We start from the raw sequence: 13,176 nt of genomic DNA, 5'->3' as shown, positions 1-13,176 counted from the left end.
GTTAAGATATTTTAAAATTTTGAAAATTAAATAGATAAATTCAATGAAAAACAAATTTAATAGAATTTTATAAAATTTAATTTGAATAAAAGTTTGAATATAAAAATTTGAATTTAAAAACGGTTGTGCTTTAAATTATTTAAAATCATAAAAAAAATTACAATTTTAAACAATTAAAAAATAAATGTATTCATTTTTAAGTTTATTGATAAATTTAATAATTTATCAATTTGATAAATACATTAAGTGTATGAGAATTTCTATATTATCTTTATGAACTTGTTCAATTATATGAGTTAAATGGCAAATGAAAGCAAACATGCTTAGAACACTAATGTGAGCAAGATAAACAACATGGTTGGCTAGAATTCGAATCCTAGGGTTGGAAGTTAGTTACATGGAGTTCAATGCTGTTACAAAAATATATGAAACAAATAACTTAAATATTTTATGTTTTTGTTTTTCTCTATTAGAATTTGGTTATATAATTTTTGGTAAGCTCATAGTGTTTATTATTTAAAATGTGTTTTTGAATGCATAAATGACTTCACAACTCATTGGAATTTGGTGTTTTTGAAAAACTCATGGAGAATTTAGATTACGCAAATTTCATACCTCATACTTGTGATTTTAATAAAATCAACCAAAAAATATACCCAGAAAAGAACCAGAACATTACAAGTATTCATTTTTGATGATTTGAAATTTAATTAAAATATTATTGAAATATAAAATTTAAGTTATTAAATCTATATAAATTGACCGTCTCTATATTTGTTAAGATTCTAATTAGCTTATATATTCAAAAATATATTTCAATTAACAAAATATAATATATTTTTTTAATTAAAGACCTTTATTCACTAAAAGGGCTTATAGGTTGCCCTCTTATGCCTTTGTCATTAAGGAAACAAAACCGTTTGCTTTTGTCTAAGAAAGATATTGATGAAACAAAACCATTTGTTTTTTTCCAAAAAAGATACCACACGTCTTTAAAAATATTACAATCTAGGACTTATCAACTAAAGAAACTGCCATGAAAATGAGAGAAAGATTAGCAACTAAAGAAATTGCCATGAAAACGAGAGAAAGATTAACAACTAAAGAAACTTTAACAATCTTAGGCAAGCTAAAGCAACATGATGTAAAAGAAACTCCAACATTCAAAAAATTAAGAAGAGGTGGAGACATCCACCTCAATAGCCATAGGCTCACCAAGATTGTTTAGAGGAGATCCCTTTCCATGTATGATGATTGCCTTGATCCTTACCAAATATTTGTGCATAACTTTGAACACATGACACATAGATATTATGCTAAAGAAAGGATATGTTGCTAGAGCTAGAGCACTACTCTAGTAAATTGTAAAATCGCAGTGATGGTGAGTAGGATGTTGCGAAATGGAGTAGTGTGTTAGCTATGTAAGGAGACAAGTATGTAACACTTTTGAGAGAAGCAAGAAAAGCCTAGGACAAAGTATGGATCGAGCAAGGTAAAGAAGCCGAGAGAGTGGTCGAGAAAGTATGAAGATGGAGTCAAGACTGCTAAATTTTAATGAAGGAGATAATGTGTAATGAGTGAACACTCGATGGGTTTTGGTCCAAGGCATTTCCCTAGGAAGTTGTCATACCTAATGTGTTGAAAATAGCAACAAGAAATGATAAAAATAGAATCCTATTCTTAGAATTAAACTGAGAATTAAAATCGAATTCTATTCTTATAGCAACTTGTAATAGTTAACTAGAGTGAGTTGACTTAGTTAACTTAAGAATTTCGAGTTGGAAGTCTTTCTAAAGTCATGTATATGTTATCCCTATATTTTAGGGGTCCAGAATGAGTTAATTGTGAGTTGTAATTAAATAACTCAGTTTACTGAGTGAAGTTCAGTTAAATTAGTTCCAAACTGTTTGAGGAACTAATAGTGAGTTAACGGTCGATTGGTACATTAATTAACTAAAGATTCCCTCATCAGAAACTCATGCATGTCGATTCTGAGAAAGACCCAGTTGAGACTAGAGTGCAGGGACAGTGTACAGATGGTGCATGCAATTAGGAACTGAACCTTGAAGGGATTGCACAGTTTTGGATGCATTTGTTTCCCTTTAAGATGAGCTATTCAGCCATAGGAATTGTGCAAGGATAGGGGCTTGGAGAGCAGTAGAAGAGGCTAAGGTTTGGCCAAGAGCTTGCTTGTGAGATGAGGATTGATTATATTGAGTGCTGGGATTGTTCTTGTGAGAACAAGTATTGTATTATCATCTTGGATTTCTGATTTAATGCAATATGGATAGTGGGGTTTTGAGCTATGGCTTTCCCCAGATATTTATTGTGTTATGTGCCATTGATTTGTCTTCCCCTTGCTATTATTGTTTTTATCGATCTATTGGCTTCCATTGGTTGAAAGTAGAAGTAGATTCTTGTCATGTGCTTTAGTAAATTGCATGAGCTTGTGAATCTACAGGATTTTCTACATGGTATCGGAGCTAAGAATAATATAGTAGAGGAGATTTCGAAGTTTTGAGTTCACAGGTGAAATTTGAATTTGCAATACATACTTTAGGATCGACAGATGGCGTTCTACAATTTGTAGCTCGAGTATGCCTTTGATGGCAACTCAAATTATATAGCCTGGAAGGATAGGATGGAGGTCATGTTGGAGGATAATGGCTTGAAGGAATTCATTGATGAGGACATTCCTAAGCCACTAACATCGGACGCTCAGAATTTGGCTGAATGGAAGAAGTGTGTGGAAAGGGCAAAGCGAATAATCCTTGAGGGAATTCAAGACCACATTGTCTCAAGTCTCCATGGGAAGGAAACTCCACATGCTATGTGGAAAGCATTGAAGGAATTTTTCCAAAACAACATTGACCAAAGGAAGTTGGCACTAAAAGATAAACCTTGAATAATCAAGATGGATGTGGGTGACTCAATTCCAAATTACTTGACCAAGTTCACTCAATGTTGTGATGAACTTGGAAGTGTTGGAATCACTATTGCCGAGGATGATATGGTGAGTCTTTCTCTTCTAGGATTCCCAAAGAGTTGGCATAGTTATCAAGACTCTATTAATGGTCGGGAGAAGTTGCCAGATTGGGAATGACACTGGCCGGATTTGATGCAGGAGGAGATTAGGAGGAACACCAGAGATGGGACCTCTTCCAAGGAAGTGGAAGAGGATTTTGCCTTTGTGAGTAAGGCAAAGAAGGCCAAGGGAAAAAAGTCCCAAGACATGGAGAGCGGAAAGAAGATAGACTTAATGAAAGTCAAGTGTTTTCACTGTCACGAGCATGGGCACTATGCCAAGAACTGCCCACAGAAGAAAGAAAGCAAGAAGGAGCCGACAATAGTGACAACATGTGAAGCTCTAGCTTCACAATTCGAACTTGATTTCACTCTCATTGCATGCATGGCCAGCACTGTCATGGGAGGCATGTGGTATCTTGACAACGGTGCCTCATTCCATATGACGGGGAATAGAGATCTCTTTAGTGATTTTGAGGAGAAAGACCTCAAGCAAAGCATAGAGTTTGGAGATGATGAGAGGTATAGAGCTACCGGGATCAGTATGGTTACCTTTCAGAGGGAGTCTGACTCCCCTCTCAGGATCACAAATGTGATGTATGTTCCAGGACTAAAGAATAATCTTGTTTCAGTCACGGTATTGGAAGACTGTGGCTATGATGTGGTTTTTAGTAAGGGAAAGGTTTTCCTTAGACACATCACCATGGGACAGGTGAAACATATCGGTTCATGAGTTAAGAACCTATATTCTCTTGAGGTTCAAGATGCATGCAAAGCCTTGAGGAGCAAGGCAAAGGTTAGAGACTTGGTGGTTGAGAGGGAGAGTAAATTACCTCTCAACATGCAGCCCCAGAAGAAGTAGTCTTAGAAGCAGTCTCAAACAATTGTGGAGCAACCACAATTGGAGAAGCTAAGAGGAGACCGAGTGGAGAGATCTACTCAAGAAAAGAAGAAGTAGTCTTAGAAGCAGTCTCAAACAATTGTGGAGTAGCCACAATTGGAGAAGCTGAGAGGAGACCGAGTGGAGGCATCCACTCATGCAGAGACCTCCAGTGGGGGGAAACTTCGAGCCTGGTGGGTAGAGGGATCACATGTAACCATACTTCCAAGTGTGAGGTGGGGCGATGTGAAGTGATAGTCCCAAGAGGGTTGAAATTAGGTAGGGTCCATTGAGAGGTTTTATCTCATGGATCGTACCTTGCTATGGGAGCCCAAAGTACATACTAGCGGGAGGAATCAGTGGGATCGATGCAGTCAAAGATCAAAGTGATAGAGGCTAGAGTAGTTAGATACTAAAGAGCGCATAGAAGGGTTGAAAACAATGTAGAAAGGTAGAGTCAGCAAAAGCGCAAAGTTTTCAATTGACAGAGGAAATAACAGTCAGAGACTTTGATGATAGAGGCATCATTCTGATTCAGGTTGGATGTTTTTTTGTTTTTGGAGTTGCTGGAGCAACAACACTAGAGAAAAGTGTTGCATGCAGAACATTCCAAAGGTTTAGGATTGGGATCGAGTTGAATTCCTTTCTTGTTGAGAGAGAGTGTTGAAAATAGCAACGAGAAATGATAAAAATAGAATTCAGATATTCCAATTTAATTTGTCATTGAATTAAACTGAGACTTAAAATAGAATTCTATTAGGGGTGATTTTAGGGGCGAATGTTCGCCCTTTGGCGAAATTAAGGGGTTTTAAATTTTTAGTGGGTGAATATTTTGTATCATAGTACATTTTTACAAATCACCTCAAATAGCCCACCTTATTTTAAGGGAGAGGGTAAAAAAGGTAAATTTAGCCCTTGAAATTAGGAGTTACAACCTTCCATTCGCCCATTTTCAAGAATAGGTTTTATTTAAGTGAATCCTATGGGCCAAAGGCCCAAATACCATATTTATAAAAGAGGTATGGTAAATTAATAAAAATATAGATAAATGAGAGGTATGGTAAATAAATAAAGCATTTTTTATATTTACTCCATAAGTCACCTTATATACATGCACGGGTATAAACAAATAAAAATATAAGTAAAGTGGAGGTATGGTAAATAAATAAAACGTCTTTTTATACTTACTCAAAAGGTATGGTAAATAAATACAAATATAAATAAACTAGATGCATGATAAATAAATAAAACCTCTTTTTATATTTAGTCCATAACCCTCATTCTATTTATGAAGGCTCAAGAAAGAGGTTTTATTTAAGTGAATCCTATGGGCCAAAAACCATATTTGTAAAAGAGGTATGGTAAATTAATAAAAATATAAATAAGCGAGAGGTATGGTAAACAAATAAAACATTTTTTTATATTTACTCCATAAGTCACCTTGTATTTATGAATGGTATGGTAAATTAATAAAAATATAAATAAACGAGAGGTATGGTAAACAAATAAAACATTTTTTTATATTTACTCCATAAGTCACCTTATATTTATACTATGGGACAAATACTATGGACTAGAATGTTATTAATACCATGCAAAAAAACATTATTAACCCTAATATTAGTATTAATAAAAATAAAAATGGCACATGGTATTGACCTATGGTATTCACCAAAATGGCACATGGTATTGAACCATGGTATTCACTTGGAATGTAGCCTATTTAAATGGGGGAATTAAACCAGCATAGATCCATCTTTACTCTGGATCTACTAACCCCCGAGAGGTATCAAATATCATGATATGCAAACTAGCATAGAGTGAAAAAATATTTGATCCGATCAAGAGTAAAAATGGATGTTGTAATTTAATGTATGTTAAACATTATAGCTTGGTTAAAATAAAAAATAAAATAAAAATCAACTATTAATTTTATTAATTTTTATAAATTACTAATAGTAATTTTTAAGCTCCAGGTTTATGATAACCCATGGTATTGACCCATGGTATTCATGTGAGCATAGACTATTTAAAGGGAAATTCTATCTTAGATCCATCTTAATTCTAGGTCTACCAAGTGCTCGAGGGATAAATAGATTTCATCCCCCTAAGAGTGGTAGATGTGGAGTTAAGATGGATATAGGTTGGTTTTTATGATAATGAAGATATTAAATAGACTTAGGAAATTATATTGTAAAAACATCTTAAGGTGAATGGTTAAAACATAGACACTAGACAAGTATATTTGTATACTTCTGTTTTAAACTGAAACAAATCCAGGGCTAAAAGGAATGGATTGATTGCACTAGTCATCCTTCTATAACTTTCCAACATATGCTGGAGTAAACAGATTGTAATTTGGGTAATTTTTCTAATGCAAACGGGAACATACTTGTGTATTGGTAGGGTGGTTACGAGGTCCCTAGAAGTGGAGTAAACAGATTGCAATTTGGGTAATTTTTCTAATTGCAAACAAGAACATACTTGTGTATTGGCAGGGTGGTTACGAGGTCCCTAGAAGTGATTAATTTGAATTTTTCTTGGTTTTATATATAGTATTAGGTTTTTTCTCATGCTTTCTGTGAATGGCACGGGTGAATTTTATCCTACACCCACTAGGTTAACGATATGTAATTTCAGTGATTTTGATTTCAAAAGATATTTTGAAGAAATGCAATGATTTCGTTTGTGTATTCAATAAACACAAGATTTTATAATTGAGTAAAATATTCGCCATGCCTGGTGAGAGATTCGCCAAAAAATTATATATACATATCATATTATTGATAAAATCGCCTTCCATTTTTCCTATATACCATGGAGATTCGCCCATTTATTATACATGTAAATTTGGGGGGGTTCTTAAAATTTTCCCTGAATTCTATTCTCATAGCAACTTGTAATAGTTAACTAGAGTGAGTTGACTTATTTAACTTAAGAATTTCGAGTTGGAAGTCTTTCTAGAGTCATGTATATGTTCTCCCTATATTTTAGGGGTCTAGGATGAGTTAATTGTGAGTTGTAATTAGATAAATCAGTTTGCTGAGTTAAGTTCAGTTAAATTAGTTCCAAATTGTTTAAGGAACTAATAGTGAGTTAACAATTAGTTGGTGCACTAATGCATTAACTAGTGCTACTCCAGTTAACTGAAGATTCCCTCATCAGAAACTCATGCATGTCAATTCTGAGAAAGACCTAGTTGAGACTAAAGTGCAGGGACAATGTACTATCAGTTGTATAATTTTCTGAGTTGTACAAATGGTGCATGGAATCATGAACTAAACCTTGAAGGGATTGCACAGTTTTGGATGCACTGGTTTCCCTTTAACATGGGCTATTTAGCCATAGGAATTGCATAAGGAAATAGGGGCTTGGAGAGCAACATAAGAGGCTAAGGTTTGGCCAAGAGCTTGCTTGTGCACTGAGGATTGATTATACTAAGTGTTGGGATTGTTCTTGTGAGAACAACCATTGTATTATCATCTTGGATTTCTAATTTAATGCAATATAGATAGTGAGGTTTGAGCTGTGGCTTTCCCCGGATATTTATTGTGTTATGTGCCATTGATTTGTCTTCCTCTTGTTATTATTGTTTTCATCGATTTATTGGCTTTCGTTGGTTGAAAGCATAAGTAGATTCTTGTCCCGTGCTTTAGTAAATTGCATGAGCTTTTGAATCTACAATATTTTCTACATAATGTTTTGGAAAACATGTTGCGCTGGAGCATGCATAGTTGTAAGGCCTTAAGAGCTTGCTCAGACATACATGAAGTGTAAGTGGTGCATGGAGTCATCAAACTATGGAATGGACCATTTGGAGAGATACCAGGTGGCAGGTGTACTAGTATCCTGGCTTGAGGGGGGAATGTGAAAGTCCAAATGAGAAGGTAGATGGGTCAGACTAGGTCAATCTCACAGAGTCAAGTTTAAAGGGGGTTTTGTTAGGGTGGATCTCGTAAACTTGACTTGGTCAAGTTACCCATGATTTTGGATTCCTGGTTTATGGACACCCATGGTTTTGCCCATGGTATTCATCTCTAATTTAGCCTATTTAAATGTTGGAAATATCAATGTTAATTTGTCTCAGTGGCCACTAGGAACAAACAACGATGTCTTTAGACACCACTATCTCTCTCAGTGCTATGTGTAGAAATTTCTTTATGGATCAACTAGCTCTGATACCATGTAGAAATTTCTTTATGGATCAGCTAGCTCTGATACCATGTAGAAATTTCACCGTAGATCACCTGATAATGCAATATACTAAAACAAAATACTTGATCTACTTCTACTATCAAACTTTGCAGAAGCTTAATCAATTTGAGCAAGATCAATCGAAACACATATTATAGAGAAGAAGATTCAATCACACATGAACACAAAAGAATACTCTGGGGAAAGCCTCAGCTAAAAACCCCGCTATCTGTATTATCATACAAGTGGAAATATCTCAGGATTACACAAAGCTTTAGCTCTCAAGCTATCCAGCTCTCAGTACAATCCCTCATTGCTGTTGATAGACATAATAGACAACACATATGCCTTCCCTCTATCCTCCAAGCCTCCTATTTACTTGCACAGTTTCTCCTGGGTCCTCAAGATTCCTTCTATGTGTAATTATCCCTCACACACTGCTCTGACCTCTGAAATAACTGTGCAATCCTGAAGGAGATAATTCCTTCTACATGGATGAGTTTCCTATATAGGAAAAATCCTCCAACTGATAGTACACTGTCCCTTCCTCTGATCTCAACTGGGTCTCTGACTGAACTAACATGCATGAGTTATTTATGAGAGAATATTCAGTTATCTGAAGTGCAATAGTTACATGCATGCATGCATTAACTAACTGAACTCACAATTAGTTCAACAAACTATTTGAACTAATCTAACTGAACTTAACTCAGTTAACTGAGCTAATTAATTACAACTCAAAGTAAAACTCATCCTGATCTCCTTAATCAAGGGGTAACTTCCTCAATCAATGGAGAAAATGTTGCATGTCTTCACATAGACTTCATGTTTGATTTTCTACAACTAATTAACTCAAGATGAATTAATTAATTATTTTTCAAACAACTAGTAAGACTAAATTCGAATTTTAATTCTCAATTTTAATTCAGGGATTAATTAAAATTAGAATATATCCTGAAATTCTATTTATAGTAATGCTATTTTTAGCATTTCTATTTTATCATTCCTTGTTGCTACTTTCAACACTGGTACCTAAAATTCTATTTATAGCAATGCTATTTATAACATTTCTATTTTTAGCATTTCTTGTTGCTATTTTCAACACACTCTCTTAACAAGAAAGGCATTTAACTTGAACCTGATCCTGAACCTTTAGAATGTTCTGCATGCAACACTTCTCCTTAGTGTTGTTGCTCTAGCAACTCTAGAAACAAAAATATCTCCCAATTGACCTCCCTGTTGGGCTAGAAACACCCTCTGATGCTGAAGCTTTCTCTGCTATTGACAAGTGCTCCCTCTGTGACCTCTGAGCTACTGCAACACTCCATGCATCTCGCATCGTTGCACACCTCTCTGTTCCATTTTGCACTGGTGCAACAGTCTTGTGCCTCTCGCATTGTTGCAGCCTGTTAGCTCTGCACTGTCTTGGGATTCCTGCACTATAGCTTTCTCTGCCGCTCCATCCACATCTGCCTCTACCCACTCAGCCAGTCCTGCTACTCCTCATCGGGGCTCCCGTAACAAGGTCTAATCAAACAGGTTGAGTACCTCAATGATCCTACCCCTATTCCAACCTTCTTGGAACTGTCACTCCACATCGCCCCACCTCCTACCTGGAGGTATGGATGCATGTGCTCCCTCTGCCCACTTGGCTCAAAATTCCCCCCTACTGGATGTCTCTGCATGAGTGGATGCCTCCACTCGATCTCCTCTCAGCCTCTCCATCTGTGGCTGCTCCACAACCTCCTAAAGCTGCTTCACCAATTGTGGCTCCTCCACAATTGTCTGAGACTTCTTCTGGTGCTGCATGTTGAGAGGTAATGTACTCTCCCTCTCAACCACCAAGTCTCCAACAGTTGCTTGCTTCTCAAGGCTTTGCATGCATCTTGAACCTCAAGAACATACAAGTTCTTGACTTGTGAACCGATCTGCTTCACCTGTCTCGTAGTGATGTGTCTAAGGAAAACCTTTCCCTTACTAAAGACTGCATCATAGCCTTTTTCTTCCAGCATTGCGATCGATACAAAGCTTTTCTTCAGTCTTGGCACATACTTCACATCTATCAAGGTAATGCGAGCTCCATGCTCCCTCTGAAAAATAATTGTGCCTACTCTTGAGACACTATACTTTTCATCATTACCCATTGCTATGAGTATTTGGAGACCTTTCTCCTCCAAGGTACTGAACAAACTCTTATCACCGGTCATGTGGAATGAAGCTACACTGTCAAGAAACCAACCACATCCCACCATGGATGAAACCATGCATGTGAAGAGGGTGAAATCCAACTCGAACTGTGAGGCCAATGCCTCACCTTCAGATCCTTCCTTAGATCCCATCTTGGATTTCATCAATGGACAATTTGTTGCAAAATGGCACACCTCATGACAATGAAAACATCACACTTTTGATTTGTCAAACTTGTTCCCACCATGGGAAGAGCTTGATTTGGGATGAGAAACCTTCTCCTTCCCTTTCTTTGCCTTACTCGCTAAGGCGCAATTTTCTTTATCCTCCTTGGATGAAGAACCATCTCTACTGCTTCTTCTTATCTCCTCCTGCATCAGATCCGACCAAAGTCGTTCCCAATCTGCAGTTTCTCTCTTCCATTTACCGAGTCTTGGTAGCTATGCTAGCTCTTAAGAAGACCAAGGAGAGCAAGACTCACCATTTCATCATCGGCTGTCGTGATCCCTACACTTCCAAGCTCATCCCTACAGGTGGTAAGCTTGTTCAGATATGTAGAGATCATGTTTCCCTTTTCACACTTGATTTTTCGAAGCTTGTCCTTCAGTGTCAGCTTCTTCTGATCGCTGTTGTTCTGATATAGATCTTTCAATGTTTTCCACATCGAAAACGGTGTCTCCTTCCCATGGAGACTCGAGACTATGTGGTCTCGAACTCCCTCCAGAAGGATTCTCCTCGCTCTAGTCACACATTTCTTCCATTCCACCAATTCTGTAGCATTAGCTGCTGTCGCTTGGGGACTTCTTGATCAATGAAGTCCTTTAGACCGTTGTCCTCTAATATTGATTCCATGTGATCCTTCCAGGCTATATAATTTGAGTTGCCATCAAGGGCATACTCGAGTCTTAAACCGTTGAATGCCATTGGTGAAATTTGAGATGTGATAAGAATTTGAATTCTATAATCACGAACTTGAAACTTTTAACTTCTCCCTTCTTTGTATACTGTTCTTCGCTTTGATCACCTTTGCTCCGATAGCATGTAGAAATTTCTCTATGGATCAGCTACCTCTGATACCATGTAGAAATTTCACCGTAGATCACCTGATAATGCAATATACTAAAGAAAAATACTTGATCTACTTCTACTATCAAACTTTGTAGAAGCTTAATCAATTTGAGCAAGATCAATTGAAACACATATAATAGAGAAGAAGATTCAATCACACATGAACACAGAAGAATACTCTGGGGAAAGCCTCAGCTAAAAACCCCGCTATCTGTATTATCATACAAATGGAAATATCTCAGGATTACAAAAAGCTTTAGCTCTCAAGCTATCCAGCTCTCAGTACAATCCCTCATTGCTGCTCACAGACAGAATAGACAAAACATATGCCTTCCCTCTAGCCTCCAAGCCTCCTATTTCCTTGTGCAGTTTCTCCTAGGTCTTCAAGCTGCCACCTGTGTGTAATTAAAATAACTGCGCAATCCTGAAGGAGATAATTCCTTCTGCATGGATGAGTTTCCTATATAGGAAAAATCCTCCAACTGATAGTACATTGCCCCTTCCTCTGATCTCAACTGGGTCTCTGATTGAACTGACATGCATGAGTTATTTATGAGAGAATATTGATTTATCTGAAGTGCAACAGTTACATGCATGCATGCATTAACTAACTGAACTCACAATTAGTTCAACAAACTATTTGAACTAAACTAACTGAACTTAACTCAGTTAACTGAGCTAACTAATTACAACTCAAAGTACAACTCATCCTGATCTCCTTAATCAAGGGATAACTTCCTCAATCAATGGAGAAACTATTGCATGTCTTCACATAGACTTCATGTTTGCTTTTCTACAACTAATTAACTCAAGATGAATTAATTAATTATTTTTCAAACAGCGAGTTAGACTAAATTCGAATTTTAATTCTCAATTTTAATTCAGGGACTAATTAAAATTGGAATATATCATGAAATGCTATTTATAGCAATGCTATTTTTAGCATTTCTATTTTATCATTCCTTGTTGCTATTTTCAACACTGGTACCTGAAATGTTATTTATAGCAATGCTATTTATAACATTTCTATTTTTAACATTTCTTGTTGCTATTTTCAACACTATGTGATCCTAATAATCCATAATATGCATATATTGATTTTGATGCCTTCTCACATGGCTTACATCAGGTACCCACCCAAACACTATCACAACGACCTTAGAGTCGAAGTGACAATCACACTTTGTGATTGTTTCCTCCTCCACCTCACATAATTCTCGTTGGCCTCGGTCAGAGTTTGCATGTGGAGGAGCTTAGCTTAAGATTAGGCTCTATCTCTTGCACACGATCCCTAGTGGAAACCTTGCCCACCACCACCACAACAAGGCTTGGCCCGCTAACAAGTCATGATGCTTGTTTTGAGAGAGGTATAGACCAATGTTGTCCCAAACCACAAACATGAGAGGCCCAGAACAAAAGAACCAAGATATCTTCACAAACTATCGCTGACCACAGTTTGGGAGTGTTCTGGTGCACTAAGGCTTACAACAATTTCCATGGTCTCCTCCAACTCATACCACCAAACCAGAAGAAGGAACTTCAAGAACCCAAATTGAAACCAATGATGGGTGTGAGGACGCAGATCAAGAAGGTGGTCCAACACCCAAAACAGTGCCTGCATGAACATATAAGAATTACCAAAATAAAATTGATATGCAATGAAGACCATTATGAACCAAAGTAGGTGAACTTTGGAAACCCCCAAATCCAATACCACACACGAGAGATTACATCCTGTACTTAACTTGCATTAATAAAATACCATAAATTACAATTATTAAAAAAAGCTGTGAGCATATTTTCTTAAATAAATCTTAAAATCA

Source organism: Pinus tabuliformis, chromosome 6 (assembly GCF_031772625.1).
Source record: "Pinus tabuliformis cultivar Carrire ecotype Pingquan chromosome 6, CPIR1, whole genome shotgun sequence".
NCBI classification, from domain to species: domain Eukaryota; kingdom Viridiplantae; phylum Streptophyta; class Pinopsida; order Pinales; family Pinaceae; genus Pinus; species Pinus tabuliformis.
The sequence above is the reverse complement of the archived record's forward strand: the minus strand, read 5'-3'. Positions refer to the sequence as shown.